At 39.7% G+C, this 20,250-nt stretch overlaps 1 protein-coding gene across 1 annotated transcript in view; it reads right to left on the reverse strand.

The window, feature by feature from the left end:
- The window catches only part of LOC128698188 (uncharacterized), a 59,645-nt gene extending 43,403 nt beyond the window's left edge, over positions 1–16,242 (reverse strand). Inside the window, exon 1 of the mRNA XM_070098659.1 lies at positions 15,811–16,242. The gene's annotated coding sequence lies outside the window, so the exon portion shown is untranslated. The remainder of the gene's footprint in view (positions 1–15,810) is intronic.
- Between the last annotated feature and the right edge of the window lie 4,008 nt (positions 16,243–20,250).

The following is a 20,250-nucleotide window of genomic DNA, read 5'->3' on the forward strand; positions in this document are numbered from 1 at the left end:
CTCTAAACTTGTCATTAATGATCAGCAGACTTACACGCAATGCATGTCAGGGGTTGTAGATTTATATGTTCTAGTCATGAGAACTTACTAACCCCACCGACGTCATGCAGTCAGATTTTTTATTACATAATATAAACGTCAGTTAAAACTGCAGGAGCCCCTCTCTCAACAATGGCGACCCAGCTTTTAGGAGGTCGCAGGATGAGTTATGTGAATTTGAGTGACCAGCATGACAGCAGTGACGATGCTGTCACTGTAGCATGATGGATTCTGGCTGTCATTCAGACGTGATGGAGTGGATGATGTCAAGCGTCATGGAGTGTTGTAATCTTGTGTTGTTTATGCTTCCATACTCTAGGTTTTTTTTCTCTCAGGATTTTAAAACCTTAAAACAAGTTCATTAATATCGTGCGTGTCAAAAGCCTTTTTATCCACTTCTCCGAGGCTATGGGTCCCACAATTGGACCAGAGGTGGACCCCATCCATATATATATATATATATATATATATATATATATATATATATATATATATATATATATATATATATATATATATATATATACAAACACTCGCAGATAGGCAATCTTAACTATACAAGACAAGCCACAGGGGGGTGAAAATCTTTAGTTCAAGTACTTTCACACTTCTCAGTGCGTCATCAGGAGCTATGCAATGTTGCAAGGTTACAGCTGAAGGAGTGAGGGGAAATTTTTCTCAGAATCGAACAGAGTGGACCTGTCACCTCCTCCTGACTCTCTTAAAATGTAGCCGGCGGTCAGCGTCACACCCACCACTCACCATCACCCATCCCCCCATATGGGGTAAGAGGGTTTTGAGAAGTCAAGAATTTTGAAATTAGAAGATATAATAGTCCACCCCAAGCTTTTTCTAACCGTTTAAAACAGGTCCTGTGACTTGAGAAAATACGTTTGTCAGTGGATATTATATATATGGATTGCTATTATTCTGTGTAACCTATTTAATTAATAAAAGAAAGGAAATGAATGTGCTCTTTGTTCGTTTAAATGTCCTCTTCCCGATGTTATCAGGGGTACTGAGACGTATCCTTTATATTGATTCTATTCTTCTCAGTATCGATTATTATGTCTTACTTGGGATTCTTCTCTACCATTCCTATATTTCTATGATCCAGATTTCTACTTCTAATATTCTTTAACCCACTACCTATGTAATCAGGTAATCTTGTCAATGTATGATGCAATCACAGCTAAATGAGTTATATAACTATACATCAACTGACGTAGCATGGTGTTGTGGTGCATAGACAACAGGTCAAGCGTCACCAATCCATAATCGTCAAGCACGTCAAGAAGTTAGAAAAAGTACAAAGGTTTGCAACAAGGCTAGTTCCAGAGCTCAGGGGAATGTTGTACGAGGAAAGGTTGAGGGAAATCGGACTGACGACACTGGAGGACAGAAGGGTCAGTGGAGACATGATAACGACATACAAGATACTGCGAGGAATAGGCAAGGTGGACAGAGACAGGATGTTCCAGAGAGGGGACACAGAAACAAGGGGTCACAACTTGAAGCTGAAGACTCAGACGAGTCACAGGGATGTTAGGAAGTATTTCTTCAGTCACAGAGTCGTCAGGAAGTGGAATAGCCTAGCAAGAGAAGTAGGAGGCAGGAACCATACTTAGTTTTAAGAAAAAGTATGACAAAGCTCAGGAAGCAGAGAGGGAGAGGACCTAGTAGCGATCAGTGAAGATGCGGGGCCAGGAGCTGAGTCTCGACCCCTGCAACCACAATTAGGAGAGTACATGATAAATTAGACACGTGTGCAACTCTTGGGTATCTTTATTAAGGAAACGTTTCGCCACACAGTGGCTTCATCGGTCCATACACAGGAGAAACTTGAAGAACAGGAGGAGAATGAGGTAATCAGTCCCTCAACCTTGAGTCGATGTGGTCAGTCCATCAATCTTGAATATAATACGGCATATGAGCGGAGAAGCAGCTTATAAACCGTAGGCAGGAGAGGTGCAGCAGACGTAGGCGGACTGACCACATCGACTCAAGGTTGAGGGACTGATTACCTCATTCTCCTCCTGTTCTTCAAGTTTCTCCTGTGTATGGACTGATGAAGCCACTGTGTGGCGAAACGTTTCGTTAATAAAGACGCCCAAGAGTTGCCCATGTGTCTAATTTATCAACGTGTCGGTTCTGTGAACCATTCATGTACAGGTGAGTACACACACACACACACACACACACACACACACACATATATATATATATATATATATATATATATATATATATATATATATATATATATATATATATATATATATATATATATATATATATATATATATACGTTGATGTGCTAAACATGAAGAGTACTAAGAACTAAGAAAAAAATTGTTTGCTTTTTTCAGTATTTTCTGGGTATTACAAATTATACTTAAAGTAAAAGAAAAAATAATTTATTAGTACTTGTGCCTCATACCAGTAACCGTTAGATGAATCACTGATCGTTATGTGAGTCATTGGGTGTGATGTAATGCGCCTCACTGAACGCCGTGTGCCTCGGGCGCCAACCTTGTTGAAACTGAGATACAAAGAGTACAGGTCAAGGCGGCTCTCAGCGCTCTCCCTTATCTTAAATATACGCTACCAAGACAACCTACGTGTGTGTTTATTACTCCAAATCTACCAGCGAAACCTCCACGACAGTACTACCTAATCGGACCCCCAGTACTACCTTAGCGGACCCCCAGTACTACGTTAGCGGACCCCCAATACTACCTCAGTGGACCCGCAGTAGTACCTTAGCAGACCCCCAGTACTACCTTAGCGGGCCCCCAGTACTACCTCAGTGGACCCGCAGTAGTACCTTAGCAGACCCCCAGTACTACGTTAGCGGACCCCCAATACTACCTCAGTGGACCCGCAGTAGTACCTTAGCAGACCCCCAGTACCTACCTTAGCGGGCCTGCAGTACTACCTCAGTGGACCCGCAGTAGTACCTTAGCAGACCCCCAGTACTACCTTAGCGGACCCCCAATACTACGTCAGTGGACCCGCGGTACTACCTTAGCAGACCCCCAGTACTACCTTAGCGGACCCCCAATACTACCTCAGTGGACCCGCAGTAGTACCTTAGCAGACCCCCAGTACTACCTTAGCAGACCCCCAGTACCTACCTTAGCGGGCCCCCAGTACTACCTCAGTGGACCCGCTGTAGTACCTTAGCAGACCCCCAGTACTACCTTAGCGGACCCCCAGTACTACCTTAGCGGACCCCCAATACTACCTCAGTGGACCCGCAGTAGTACCTTAGCAGACCCCCAGTACTACCTTAGCGGACCCCCAATACTACGTCAGTGGACCCGCGGTACTACCTTAGCGGACCCCCAGTACTACCTTAGCGGGCCCCCAGTACTACCTCAGTGAACCCGCAGGACTACCTTAGCAGACCCCCAGTACTACGTTAGCGGACCCGCAGTACTACCTTAGCGGACCCCCAGTACTACCTCAGTGGACCCCCAGTACTACCTCAGTGGACCTCCAGTACTACCTCAGTGGACCCGCAGTACTACCTCAGTGGACCCGCAGTACTACCTCAGTGGACCCGCAGTACTACCTCAGTGGACCTCCAGTACTACCTCAGTGGACCCGCAGTACTACCTCAGTGGACCCGCAGTACTACCTTAGCGGACCCCCAGTACTACCTTAGCAGACCCCCAGTACTACCTCAGTGAACCCCCAGTACTACGTTAGCGGACCCCCAATACTACGTTAGTGGAACCCTAATACTACCTCAGTGGACCCGCAGTACTACCTTAACGGACCCCCAATACTACCTCAGTGAACCCGCAGTAGTACCTTAGCAGACCCCCAGTACTACGTTAGCGGGCCCCCAATACTACGTTAGTGGAACCCTAATACTACCTCAGTGGACCCGCAGTACTACCTTAACGGACCGCCAGGTGTCCACGGACCAAATGTTCGGAACCGCTGGTCTAAGAGTATGGAAGGTATACAGTAGATTCAAGGAAGGAGAGCAGAGGTCCAATTCCTCAGATCAAGAGCCCCTCACGAGCATCAAGGAACCTCCCTCAGGGGAGGTACAAAAACAATTATAAAATAAATAAAAATAAAATTACTGTAGATCCCTACAGGTTGTGGATAAGTTGAGAAAGTAGTAATAAATGAGATATGAAATAAATGTTGATAAATGGGACGTAATATAAATGAGAGAAAACAAAAACAGGCAATAAGAACAAAAAAAAAAGCAGAAATAATTAAATTTTATGTATCTCTGTTCCCAACCAATGCAAATATACACGAATAAATGTGAGACAACAGGAACAACATGCCAGCTTTAATAGGTTGCTTGAGTGGTCTGCTAAGTAGCTACTAGAATTACATTCTAACAAGTCAAGGGTTATAACTGGGAAAGGGAGAATACCGGAGATGGAGTATAGCCTGAGTAATATAAACTCCAACCCTCGAAAAGTAAAAAAAAAAAAAAAAAATACTCAAAGCAAGATGCGGATCAAGAATCAAGATCCACATATGCGAAACTGACGAGTCATAAGAATTGCAGTAAGAAATCTTAAAAATAAATCCTATTTTGCCCCCCTATATGCGTCATATTACATTATTTTTTTATTTCTTTGCATAGTATACAATGATTTACATGTCATAAAATACTGTTAAGTACAAAGAAATCCACTAACTGGTCTCAGACCGGGCCGCGGGGGCGTTGACCCCCGAAACTCTCGCCAGGTAAATTCCAGGTAAAACATGTCTGAGCATTTCTGGCAGACTAATACTAACACACACTGCCTAAGACTAGATATAGGTGAGAGTAAGACACATGTGCAACATCTGGGTATCTTTATTGTAGACGTTTCGCCATCCAGTGGCTTTATCAATACAAATTCTAGGACATAACTTGAAGACAGTAGAACTATGTACAGAAGATGAGGTAATCAGTCCCTCAACCTAGGAGTAGGTGCGAACAGCACCATAGTCGTGGAGATTCTGAAGCAGAAGAAAGAATCCTGGCGCTTATATAATAACGTCAGGTGTAGCAGACGAGGGCATATTCACTGGTAGGCGGGATTCCCCAGTGGAAGTAGGTCCTTCCCAAAGAGATGGGTTAGTTGTAGTAGTAGTTGTCGTAGTCGTGAAGGTTATGTACATGTCCTCAGAATCAAGATTCCATGATGTTGGTATTATATACCATTCGTACACAACTAGACATAGGTCATGGAGTGGTGAATTTTAATTATAATTAAAACGAATAATTATTCATTATTTTACATTATTACAAATAAGATGTAGTCAGAAAAAATAAAACTATCACAATTATTACATTTTACAATAATACAATAGTACAATTTTATGTGTGTATTAATATTTTAGATTGATTTAGTGGTCTTAATTAGATAAGATTCTTTATTTCAGTATGATACAATGTTTGTACTAAGATGGACCATTATGAGCACTGAGCAACTTGTATATTAATATTATGTGGACACATTCAATGTTTTGATAAATTAGACACATGTGCAACTCTTGGGTTTCTTTATTGAGGAAACGTTTCGCCACACAGTGGCTTCATCAGTCCATACAGAGGAGAATCTTGAAGAACAGGAGGACAGGACTGACCACATCGACTCAAGGTTGAGGGACTGATTACCTCATTCTCCTCCTGTTCTTCAAGATTCTCCTTTGTATGGACTGATGAAGCCACTGTGTGGCGAAACGTTTCCTCAATAAAGATACCCAAGAGTTGCACATGTGTCTAATTTATCAACATGTCGGTTCTGTGAACCATTCATCTACATTCAATGTTTTAAAGGTTGTGAGGATTACAGATATTAATAATAAGATTATATTGGCTTCCATATATTTCTGACAATGAGAATATGGATATATAGTTTTCACGTATTTAACTGATGTTGAGATGTTAGAGTGAAGTGTTTTTTAACAGTAATTTTGAAGATGCTGGCTGAGACAGAAACTCTGGAGATTTCCGGCGGAGACTTCCAGATTTTGGGCCCTTTTATGTACATTGAATTTTTACAGAGATTTAGCCGGACACGGGGTATGTCATAGAGATTTCTGTTATAGCATTATGTCTATGGGTCCTGTTGCAACTATCAAGAAAGCGCTTCAGGTCGGGACTTAGATGATGACCTGCCGTTGGAGCTTTTGGTCATCTGACCGAGGCCTTCCGCTGGCTTACCGGTCCACCCCTTTAAAAATTATTATATTATTAGAATTGGGGGGACGGGGGGTGGGGTGTTGTCTAGCAGAGGACTGTGTGATCACTCGTACTGAGGCTTTTCGTTGAGTTATTAATTCTTAAAGTGATTTGCTGTTGTTGATCCCCAGGTACAAATAGCGTAGGTGAGGTAAGGGTAGATTTAGTGAATAGTATAATGTAAGTAGTGTTTTTTGTGGTGCATAATAACGTTGCTTTAGAAAGACACGTAAGCAAACACTATGACATTTATTAGAAAACGTTTCGGTCCTGGGACCTTGATCACTTCTAACATACAGACGTAGAAAGACATTATATATATATATATAGGCGGAGAGTGAGGTGTGAGTGACGCACGTATCTCTGAGAGGATACCAACTGTTTTGGACACTTTTTTTTTCTTGTGTGTTGGATATGGGTGTTGAATTTCGAGTTGCTGTCAAGGTGTAGACCGAGAAATTTTCCCTCGTTTAGTTGGACATTACTTGCTCTGCTCCCAAATATAATGTAGGTTTTGTCAGTGTTAAGTGTTGGCTTATTGGTAGTCATTCAGGCTGATATTTTTAAGAGCTCTTCATTAACAATGTTGTTGAGTGATGCTGGAGTTAGGTGGGAGATGACAAAAGCTCTGTCGTCAGCAAATTGAATAGGTCTAAAGTGTAGCAATACATTGGGAAGGTCGTTGACGTATGAAAGGAAAAGTAGGGGGCCAAAGACGCTTCCCTGTGGAGCGCCAGTATCTAGAGGTCTTGATGAGGAGGTTGTGGCCTTAATAGAGACATATTGCTGTCTGTTAGTAAGGTACGACTTTGTATATGCAAGTGCATGGCCTCTGATACCGTAATGATCACCTTTTAGAACCATTGTAGAGTACGTAGCACCAACATAAATGTTCAGAAGCTCAATAAGACTAGCCTCAGAGCACAAAGAAAGAACCATTTGGAGACGCTAGAGCTGACCTTGGCGACACTAGAGAAAACGAGTGAGGGCGGATGGTTTAAAAACATAGATACTTTAACCAAGAAAACATAAGTTGAAGATGTAAATGAGCCAGAAAAGGGGAATAAGACGCTTTTTTATTTTGCTCTCAAGGGGAGCAGAGAGTGGAACGACCTTGATCATCCGGTGAGGTCTAGCTTCATAGATAGTTTTATCCTTGAAGAAATGGGTATGGCAGTTCTTGAAAGGTTAAGAATAAATAAAACTGATCAATAACAGACGAGAGGCGATGCCAGGATCTATGCTAGGAGAGTATACGAGGGAAAGTTGCTATACATTACACCAGTTCGAAGCAGAAATTTTGTCCTTGAGAGGTTTGTGAGCAAAACTGCACGCTCTTGCAAATTGTTCTCTGCCTCTACTCATCTCTCTCTCTCTCTCTCTCTCTCTCTCTCTCTCTCTCTCTCTCTCTCTCTCTCTCTCTCTCTCTCTCTCTCTCTCTCTCTCTCTCTCTCCTTCAACTAAATATAGTTTTCAAGTGTGTTAAAAAATACTAGGACAAGAATGACTGTCATGTGACTCAAGGCCACCTTTCATCAAGGACAACCCACACCCACCTCATCCACTGACGTGGCTAGTGAGTGCTTCATATTTCTCTCTCTCTCTCTCTCTCTCTCTCTCTCTCTCTCTCTCTCTCTCTCACTCACCTGCTTTTTACTGGGTTTATTTTGCACTTCCTCACATACGTATCTCTCACTCAAGTACGTTATGAGAGTGGGGAGATTTGTGACAAGGCCCTCAAGCACTTTTCAGGTATAATAAATTAGACACATGTGCAACTCATGGGTATCTTTATTGAGGAAACGTTTCGCCACACAGTGGCTTCATCAGTCCATACAAAGGAGAATCGTGAAGAACAGGAGGAGAATGAGGTAATCAGTCCCTCAACCTTGAGTCGATGTGGTCAGTCCATCAATCTTGAATAGAATACAGCATATGAGCGGAGAAGTGGCTTATATACCGTAGGCTCAGGAGAGGTGCAGCAGTCGTAGGTGGTGTCACATTTGTCTAATGTGGAAGTAGGTCGTGCCCAAGACACCTCCTACGACTGCTGCACCTCTCCTGCCTACGGTATATAAGCCACTTCTCCGCTCATATGCTGTATTCTATTCAAGATTGATGGACTGACCACATCGACTCAAGGTTGAGGGACTGATTATCTCATTCTCCTCCTGCTCTTCACGATTCTCCTTTGTATGGACTGATGAAGCCACTGTGTGGCGAAACGTTTCCTCAATAAAGATACCCAAGAGTTGCACATGTGTCTAATTTATCAACCTGTCGGTTTTCTGAACCATTCATCTACATACACTTTTCAGGTACATAAGAACATAAGAACATAACATAAGAAAGAAGGAACACTGCAACAGGTCTACTGACTTATGCGAATCAGGTCCATGCCACCCCTTCCCCCCGGCCAATAACAATGACCAACTAGTCAGGTCACTTCCACTTAAGGAAGGAGCACGGCACCAGACCTGGTAGCCCAAGCTAGTCAGGTCCCACTCACACCCATCCACACCCACTCATGTATTTATCCAACTTATTTTTAAAACTACACAACGTCTTAGCTTCTGTGATAGTACTCGAGAGTTTCTTCCACTCATCCACAACTCTATTACCAAACCAGTGCTTTCCTATATCCTTCCTGAATCTGAATTTTTCCAACTTGAAGCCATTGCTGCAAGTCCTGTCTTGACTGGATATTTTCAGCACGCTATTTACACCCCCTTTATTTATTCCTGTTTTCCATTTATACATCTCAATCATATCCCCCCTAATTCTTCGCCTTTCTAGAGAGTGCAGATTCAGGGCCCCCAGTCTATCCTCATAGGGAAGATTTCTGATACATGGGATCAACTTTGTCATTCTCCTCTGTACGTTTTCCACAGCATTTATATCCATTCTGTAATACGGTGACCAGAACTGTGCAGCATAATCTAAATGAGGCCTAACCAAGGATATTTAGAGTTGAAGAACAACCTGAGGACTTCTATTATTTATACTTCTTGATATGAAGCCAAGGATTCTGTTAGCTTTATTGCTAACACTTATGCACTGTTGTCTTGGTTTCAGATTACTGCTAACCAGAACTCCTAAATCCTTTTCACAATCAGTAGTAATAAGATCTACACTATTCAGTTTATAAGTGGCATGGTTATTGTCCTGTCCAACATTTAGCACTTTGCATTTGTCTATATTAAACTGCATCTGCCACTTCTCTGACCACTGCACCAGTCTATTCCAATCATCCTGGAGTGCAATAATGTCCTCAATAGAATGAACTATACGGCCTATTTTGGTGTCATCAGCAAATTTGCTTATGTCGCTATTTATTCCCTCATGTAAATTGTGAACAACAAGGGGCCCAACACTGACCCCTGTGGAACACCGCTTGTGACGTGCCCCCATTCTGATTTATCCCCATTTATGCAAACTCTTTACTGCCTATTTGTCAACCATGCTTCTACCCAGGAAAAAAATTTCTCCTCCTATTCCGTGTGCCTTAAGTTTCCTCAAAAGTCTCTGATGTGGAACTCTATCGAAAGCCTTACTGAAGTCCATATACACAATATCATATTCAATACCATGATCTACCTCCTCAAACACCTTAGCGAAAAAAGTTAGTAAATTCGTAAGACGGGAATGCCCCTTAGCAAAACCGTGTTGAGATTCATTTATCAATTTATGCCTATCAAGATGGCTACGAATTGCCTCGGCAATTATTGATTCCATAAATTTTCCCACTGTGGAGGTCAGGCTTATTGGTCTATAGTTCGAAGCTAAGGACCTGTCACCTGCCTTGTAAATAAGTATTACATTTGCCATTTTCCACAATGCCAGTTTGTAGTATTATGTTGAAAAGATTATCCAAAGGTTTGCTAAATTCCTCTTTATATTCCTTTAAAACCCTCGCAAACAATTCATCAGGGCCTAGGGATTTGTTAGGTTTTAATTTCTCTACTTGTCTGAGAACCATGTCACTAGTTACTGCAATCGTGCATAGTTTATTATCGTCCTGTTCTACATAATTTATTATTTCTGGAATTTCCCTAGTATCTTCCTGAGTAAAAACTGAGAGGAAGTAAGAATTGAAAAATTCACACATATCCTTATCACTGTCAGTGATCCGAACTGAGTTACTCTTAAGTGGGCCAATCTTGTCTCTAATCTTACTTCTGTATACCTGAAAGAACCCTTTTGGGCTAGTCTCTGAACCCCTTGCGACCTTAGCCTCATAATCCATTTTTGCTTTTCTTATTTCTCTCTTTAATTGAATATATTGATTTCTTAACTGCCCATCCCCTCTTTTGATACGCCTATATATGCCTCTCTTTTGATCTATGATATGTTTTAACCTATTGTTCATCCATTTGGGATCATTCTTGTTAGATCTAATTTCCCTACTCGGAACAAAAGTTGACTGAGCAGGTAAAACTATGCTCTGAAAAACGTCATATTGGCAACCAACACCAGCTACCTGACCCATAGTCAGATCATCCCAATTTAGCCCACCCAGGTAATTTTTCAGTAACAGGAAATCAGCCAATCGAAATTCTGGGACAGAGACTTGATTGCAGTTTACTGGGTAATTCCATAATATATTGAAACTAAGTGATTTGTGATCACTTTTCCCAAGCTCATCATTAACCTCAAGATTATTAATTAGTGAATCTTTGTTGGCAAACATCAAGTCAAGCAGATTGTTTCCTCTAGTTGGTTCTGTCACAAACTGTTTTGAAAAGCAATCCTGAACTGTATCAAGAAAGTCACTAGTCTCAAGATTTCCTGTCAAATTATTCCAATCAATTTGTCTAAAGTTAAAAATCTTCCATTAACACAACATTTTCATATCTAGACGCCTTATGAATTTCGTCCCATAGCAGCTTACTGCACTCCCTATCAAGGTTTAGGAGCCTATATATCACACTCAAAATTAATTTTTCATACCCCTCGAGAAACTGTAGCCAAACAGATTCTGTGTCCAATGTTTCTATTCTTATATCATGTCTAACACAACAAGTTAAATTATCTTTGACATACATCGCCACTCCACCACCCTTCCTGTTGACCCTATCAGTGTGGAATAGTTTATAACCCTTTATGCTGCATTCAGAAGGCATTTCTCTATCCTTCAAGTCGAACCAGGTCTCAGTTATAGCAATAATATCTATATTACCTGCACTTGCAAGTAATCTTAGCTCATCTATCTTATTTCTTAGACTCCTACTATTTGTATAGTAAACCCGGTGACCTCGCAGGCCACTTGCAGAGGTCACTGGACCTAACTGTTTGTGACTTCTTTCTTTGGGGGTACGTGAAGAGCGCAGTTTACGTACCACCACTACCTGTTGTTAGGTAAGACACATATGCAACAGTTAGACAACTTTATTCCGAAACGTTTCGCCTACACAGTAGGCTTCTTCAGTCGAATACAGAAAGTAGGCAGGAACAGTAGAGATGTGAAGACGATGTAATCAGTCCATCACCCTTGTAGTCGTAGAATTTGAGGTTGTCAGTCCCTCGGCCTGGAGAAGTTCAGTTCCATAGTCAGGAACTATCTGAAGATCAAGCGACAGTGCGGAGACTTAAATATTGTCGGAAGGAGAGGTGCAGAGTAGTAGTAGTAGTAGTAGTAGTAGTAGTGAGAATGTAGCCTCTGATAGGTCAGGTCCCTCTCAGATCCAACACTTCTCACTTGAAAAGCTTGTCCAAGGTTTTTTGAGCCGAATGTTAAGCCTACACAGTAGAAGCGCCAAACGAATGCTGCAGGCAGGCAGGAACAGTAGAGACAGAAGACGATGTACCAACCATCACCGTAAACGGCACGGCGCCATCGTCTTCACCTGGAAGAGTTCGTTCGTCAGAACCGCCGACATCGCGACAGCGCGAGAGCCAACATCGTCGGAAGGGAGGCGCAGAGTGCAGTGCAGCAGGCAGTAGCAGCAGTGAGAACGTAGCCTCGTCGTCTCTCAGATCCAACACCACTTCGAAAGCAATCCAGGCCGAGGGACTGACAACCTCAAATTCTACGACTACAAGGGTGATGGACTGATTACATCGTCTTCACATCTCTACTGTTCCTGCCTACTTTCTGTATTCGACTGAAGAAGCCTACTGTGTAGGCGAAACGTTTCGGAATAAAGTTGTCTAACTGTTGCATATGTGTCTTACCTAACAACCTGTCGGTATTGTATACCATTTTGATGTTCATCTTGTCAGACACTGCAACACATGGCATCTTGGTACAGAAAACACCTTGGACAAGCTTTTCAAGTGAGAAGTGTTGGATCTGAGAGGGACCTGACCTATCAGAGGCTACATTCTCACTACTACTACTACTACTACTACTACTACTCTGCACCTCTCCTTCCGACAGTATTTAAGTCTCCGCACTGTCGCTTGATCTTCAGATAGTTCCTGACTATGGAACTGAACTTCTCCAGGCCGAGGGACTGACAACCTCAAATTCTACGACTACAAGGGTGATGGACTGATTACATCGTCTTCACATCTCTACTGTTCCTGCCTACTTTCTGTATTCGACTGAAGAAGCCTACTGTGTAGGCGAAACGTTTCGGAATAAAGTTGTCTAACTGTTGCATATGTGTCTTACCTAACAACCTGTCGGTATTGTATACCATTTTGATGTTCACCACCACTACCTGCAATCCTGGAGGAGCTGAAAATTTCGATCATTGAAGCAGTTCACATGATAACACCAGATATGCTGCAGAGCGTCTGGACCGAACTGGACTATCACATCGATGTTTGCCGAGCAACCAGAGGGGCGCACATTGAGTGCCTTAATGCTACCCTACACCACATCAAACTGAATGAAATCCTGCATCTGAAGCTACTAACCGTGAAAGATTATTACAGTAAAGTTACATGTTGTACCTGTTTGAAATCAGGGGGTGTTTTTGTGGACACCCTGTATTTCAAACGTGCTTTGATAAGTGTCACCATTGGCACTATTTCACTTGTTTTGAAAGTTCTCTTTATCCACCCTATCATCATCTTAGATGTCATGACATTTGCTTTATTGTGTTCTTCGAAAGAAAGGTCAGCTTATGTAATTGTTCCCTGGTGTTTCATGTGTTCCTTTCGTTCATTATATAAGATAATCATCTCGAGTTTTGTATACAGTGTCCCTTTTCAATTCTTCAATGACAACCAGCCTTATTCAACTAAAAATATGTTGGTCCTCCCTTACCATGGAAACTTTCTTGATATATCTTCTCTACTCAAGAATTTTAATATCGAAATTGTATTTAAAAATGTTGATACAGTAAAAAAAATGATAAAAAACTGTCCAAATATGCTGACGAGTGTCTACAAGATTCCTTGTGCAAGACAGGTATACAATACCGACAAGATGAAAGTTAAGACACTTGTGCAACATCTGGTTATCTTTATTGAAGACGTTTCGCCATCCAGTGGCTTTATCAATACAGATTCTTGGACATAATAAGAAAACAGAAGAACTATACTTTTGTATATAGTTCTTCTGTTTTCTTATTATGTCCAAGAATCTGTATTGATAAAGCCACTGGATGGCGAAACGTCTACAATACAGATAACCAGAAGTTGCACAAGTGTCTTAACTTTCACAAGATTCCTTGTAAAAAAATGTGAAAAAGTTTATTACGGTCAAACTGGGAAAAGTCTTGAACTAAGATTACAGCAGCATAAATACAGCATTAGAAATGGACAAGATTCTAATGCTCTATTTATTCATGTGAGAGATTTTAACCATCCAATTGATTTTCAAAAGGCCGAGAAAGTTACATCAAGCAGGTCTATGGTCTAGAGAAATATAACAGAATCAAGTTTCATAAAAAATAGTTTTGAAACTGATATAAATATTGCTTTAGGATTATATAAATTAAATTCATTTACAATTAATAAAATCTGGAAAGAATTTAAGATACATTAGACAAGTCAAAATCTTAAAGCTTGGGCAGGATATAAGCTGTGTTTGACTGGTCCTTGACCACCTACCCACATCATCATGAAAATGTCAGGTGATGTAAGTTGACCACGAGGTGTAATCTTGTCCTTGTATACTTTTCTGTTGATCTTTTATTTCTACAGTTCCCTGGTAATGTGAGAAATCATGAAATCGCTTGGAATTTCACTATTTTTTCACAGTGGAGATGGGAAGTACAGTGCCTGCACTCTGAAGGAGGGGTGTTAATGTTGCAGTTTAAAAACTGTAGTGTAAAGCACCCTTCTGGCAAGACAGTGATGGAGTGAATGATGGTGAAAGTTTTTTCTTTTTCGGGCCACCCTGCCTTGGTGGGAATCGGCCAGTGTGATAATAAAAAAAAATATATATATATACTGTATATGTGAGTGTACAGCAGAGAGCCATATTCTGGGAGGAAGATGGGTTAATTTTGGTGTATAAATCTATGGCAGAGGGGAAGAATAGGGAACGTGTGAAGGAGTGGAAGGAATGTGTGAAGGAGGTACTGAAAGGTAGGAACGTGTGCATCCAGCAGATAGTATGCGTCTGTATACTGGATCGAAGTGCAGGCCATCCTGATAAGTGTTGCCACTGTTGCTAAGACAGTCAGATAGATGACTGTACACACATGCCTCAGACAGTGGATCCACATTTTATGTTTATGCTTCAAAATATTTTATCTCCTCTTCGTAATGTTTTATTTATTACAGCTGTGGTATGTCTTTATTCATTATATTTTTTTAATAAATGACAATTTAGCTTAACCCAACCTTACCTAGCCTAAATAACGTAAATGAAAAAAAATACTGAAAAGAGTATCTAGAGAGAGCGGGTCACGGGGTGAATGGAGGCAAGTGGTTTGTTGGGGGTTTGATGGGCTGTTGGAGTGTAAGCATAGCAATATCCAACTAGCTGAATTTAAATTAAAATACAATATTTATTATTATTATTATTATTATTATTATTATTATTATTAGAATTATCGTACATATTTATAAACTATCAAATTCCTTCCTTATATCGCGGTGGTAGTGTTCGGGTGTCATCTGAAAATACCAGGGGTTGAACCCTGGACGAGGCGGGACGTATGGGCAAGCTTCCTAACCCCTGCTGCCCTTGTTACCTGGTATAAAATAAATACCCAGAAGACAGTCAACTGTTGTGGGTCGCATCAGGAAACCCACACTGATGTGCTATCTTGGGTTATTTCCTCTCGAAGTTACTGATCCGAATGCAGTCTTTTATACTTCAGTTTTGTTTACATCCTACTCCTCTATCAAATAAAAAAAAGGGCACAATACCATGACTGGAACAATGCACAAATAACCCGCAGATAGAAGAGAGGAGCTTACGACGACGTTTCGATCCAACTTGGACCATTTACAAAGTCACACTAACTCTGTTAGTGTGACTTTGTAAATGGTTCAAGTCGGACCGAAACGTCGTCGTAGGCTCCTCTCTTCTATGTGCGGGTTATTTGTGTGTACTCCTCTATCGCTTACTCCTCTATCCTAATCTTTCACCCTTTCCCCTATGACTCCAAAGAAGACCACCATCTTAATTTCTTAAACAAAGCAGCAAGTCTCACCTGTTAAGACTGGAATATGTCACACAGCTGAAGTCACACCGTGTTGATGTGTCACACGGTGTTGATGTGTCACACGGTGTTGATGTATCACACGGTGTTGATGTGTCACACGGTGTTGATGTATCACACGGTGTTGATGTGTCACACGGTGTTGATGTATCACACGGTGTTTATGTGTCACGATGTTGTCCTGTCTCTCAAGGACATACACTGCTCGCACCTCAGTCAGTCTTAAAATCAGCCACAAATATAATTTTCTTCTCACTTAGAGGCTTAAAGCATGTTTTTCATATTAACTGTTAAATTCAATGAAAAAAGCAGATGTAATTTGGTAAGCACTGGAATGTCAACGAGACCCAGCATAAACTGGTGTATTACACTCGAAGCTCGGAGCTGTTATTGAGCGTGTGCTGATACAAACACAAGGGATGTATGTTGGCAACCCTATGTACGTTTCCACCTCGTACGGCTTATATATCTTCCCTCACGGTGCTACGTTGCCCACTAGACAATTTTCACACGAGAGGTGTATCTTTCTCATATATATATATATATATATATATATATATATATATATATATATATATATATATATATATATATATATATATATATATATATATATATGTATATATATATATATATATATATATATATATATATATATATATATATATATATATATATACATTTAGAGGGAATGGATCAAAGTAGAGTGACATGGAGAGCATTTAAATCTGTAGGAGAAGGAAGGCGGGATAGGGGTCGTCCTCGAAAAGGTTGGAAGGAAGGGATAAGGGAGGTTTTGTGGGCGAGGGGCTTGGACTTCCAGCAGGCGTGCGTGAGCGTGTTCGATAGGAGTGAATGGAGACGAATGGTATTTGGGACTTGACGATCTGTTGGAGTGTGAGCAGGGTAATATTTAGTGAAGGGATTCAGGGAAACCGGTTATTTTTATATAGCCGAAATTGAGTCCTGGAAATGGGAAGTACAATGTCTGCACTCTAAAGGAGGGGTTCGGGATATTGGAAGTTTGGAGGGATATGTTGTGTATCTTTATACGTATATGCTTCTAAACTGTTGTGTTCTGAGCACCTCTGCAAAAACAGTAATTATGTGTGAGTGAGGTGAAAGTGTTGAATGATGATGAAAGTATTTTTTGGGGGGGATTTTCTTTCTTTTTGGGTCACCCTGCCTCGGTGGGAGACGGCCTTGTTAATATATATATATATATATATATATATATATATATATATATATATATATATATATATATATATATATATATATATATATATATATGCAATAAGATCACAGTAAACAGGTGATTTCAAAATATGCAAAACAACCACTCTGAAAGAATAGAGAAATTCCAAGCGCTTTCGTGACTACTCACATTATCAAGGAACTATGAAAGTGAAGCATCCAAGGAAGCTATATAAGGGGTCTGGCCGGCACCTCACTATCAGATCCCACAACGGTTAAACACCTGACGCGCGCCGACCCAACTTGGTTTGGTCCTTTGCAAAATTCACCCCCAAGCTATTTATTTGTCCAGTGTATTATTAAATTCTACCCAAATTCTATTAATTATAAATGGATCTAATTTATATAAACCAAAGGAAATATTCATATTATTGTCAAAACTGTCAAAATTATTGTCAAAGCAGTTTTGACAATAATATGAATATTTCCTTTGGTTTATATAAATTAGATCCATTTATAATTAATAGATTTTGGGTAGAATTTAATAATACACTGGACAAATAAATAGCTTGGGGGTGAGTTTTGCAAAGGACCTATCCAAGTTGGTTCGCCGCGCGTCAGGTGTTTAACCGTTGTGGGATCTGATAGTGAGGTGCTGGCCGACCCCTTATATAGCTTCCTTGGATGCTTCACTTTCATAGTTCCTTGATAATGTGAGTAGTCACGAAAGCGCTTGGAATTTCTCTATTCTTTCAGAGTGGTTGTTTTGCATATATATGTATATATATATATATATATATAATATATTTATATATTTATATATATATATATATATATATATATATATATATATATATGTATATATATATATATATATATATATATATATATATATATATATATATATATATATATATATATATATATGTTTGTATATATATATATATGTGTGTGTGTGTGTGTGTGTGTGTGTGTGTGTGTGTGTGTGTGTCGTGCCGAATAGGCAGAACTTGCGATCTTGGCTTAAATAGCAACGCTCATCTTGCCATATAGGACAAGTGAAAATTTGTGTATGCAATAATTTCACCAAAATCATTCTGAACCTAACGAAAAAAATATATTTGATTGTGTTTGTTTAGTACTAAATTATTGTAAACGTATTTCAAATATATTTAGTTGGGTTAGGCTAAAATAAATTGCTTTTCTTGTAATAAGGTTAGGTAGGTTTTCTAAGATTCTTTTGGTGCAAAATTAAAATTTTTTACATTAACATTAATGAAAAAAATATATCTTTAAACGTATAAGAGAAAATTTCAGAAAGGACTTAATTTTAAATGAGTTCTTGCTAATTGACCAGTTTTACATATTCGGCACGATACATATATATATATATATATATATATATATATATATATATATATATATATATATATATATATATATATATATATATATATATATATATATATATATATATATATATATATATATATATATATTATTTGTTTTATTAATGCATCGGCCGTTTCTCACCAAGGCAGGGTGGCCCTAAAAAGAAAAACTTTCATCATTCAGTCCATCACTGTCTTGCCAGAGGAGTGATTACACGACAGTCATAAAACTGCAACCCCTACTTCAGAGTGCCGGCACTGTACTTCCCATCTCCAGGAAATAAGTCCAGCCTGCTGGTTTCCCCGAATCCCTCCAACAGCACGTCAACTCCTAAAAACCATTTGTCTCCATTCACTTCTAACACGCTCATGCACGCTTGCTGGAAGTCCAAGTTCCCTGCACACAAAACCTCCTTTACCCCCTCCCTCCAGCCTTCCCTAGGCAGACCCCTACCCCGCCTTCCCTCCTCTACAGATTTATACACTCAAAGCCATTTTATTTCGTTCCATCTCTATATGTCCAAACCGTCTCAGTAACTCCTCCTCAGCCTTCTGGATAATAGTTTTGGTAATCTCACACCTCCTCATATCCAGACTATGGATTCTCTGAATTATATTCACACCACACATTGACCTCAGACATGACATCTTCACTGCCTCTAGCCTTCTCCTTGTTGCAACATTCATAACCCATGCCTCACATCCATTCAATAGTGGTGGTATAAATATACTCTCATACATTCCCCTATTTGCTTTCATGGATAAAGTTCTTGTCTCCACAGACTCCTAAGTGCACCACTCACCCTTTTTCCCTTGTTAATTCTATGAGTCACCTCATCCTCCATAGACCCATCTGCTGACACATCCACTCCCAAATATCTCAATACATTCACATCCTCCATTAATGAAAAAAATATATCTTTAAATGTATAGGGGAAAATTTCATATATATATATATATATATATATATATATATATATATATATATATATATATATATATATATATATATATATATATATATATATATATATATATATATATATATATATATATATATATATATATATATCAGAGTGGTTGTTTTGCATATTCTGAAATCACCTGTTTACTGTATATATATATATATATATATATATATATATATATATATATATATATATATATATATATATATATATATATATATATATATATATATATATATATATGTATGTATGTATGTATGTATGTATGTATATATAGTCGATGGTTCAAAGCCCGGCCGTGGAAACAATGGTCATGTTTTCTTGCGCATACTGTCCCCGCTCACCTAGCGAGTAGATAGGTACCTGGGTGTTAGCCGACTGGTGGAGATCGCATCCTGGGGGACAAGATTTAAGGACCCCAATGGAAATAAGACAGACAGTCCTTAATGACTCACTGACTTTCTTGGGCTATCCTGGATGACTAACCCTCCGTAGTTATAAATCCGAACAAAATCTTATCTTAATCACATGTGCGTAGCTAGGTTCTGAACCAAAAAAAAAAAAAAACGAATTAAACAAGAATCCCGCCGAGTCAGTCGCTCTTCGTACTCTCTCACCTGGTCGTGTATGTAAAGTTGAAAGCCTTGGATGTCACCTCTAGCTCATGCTAAACTTGTTTAGATGTAAAACTTGTTTAGCATATTAGTCCTTCAAAGTCACTCGTCTTGTTCACTATCCTCACACTCAAATAATTATTTCTTGCGTCTTCTGGCTAATTTGCATTTCTAGGTCTTCATTCACTTCCCGTTCTGAGTTTATTGATCAAGATATATATGTACAGTTCCAGACATTTATTGAGGAAAAGTTTCGCCACG

Source organism: Cherax quadricarinatus, chromosome 63, assembly GCF_038502225.1.
Source record: "Cherax quadricarinatus isolate ZL_2023a chromosome 63, ASM3850222v1, whole genome shotgun sequence".
In the NCBI taxonomy this organism is placed as follows: domain Eukaryota; kingdom Metazoa; phylum Arthropoda; class Malacostraca; order Decapoda; family Parastacidae; genus Cherax; species Cherax quadricarinatus.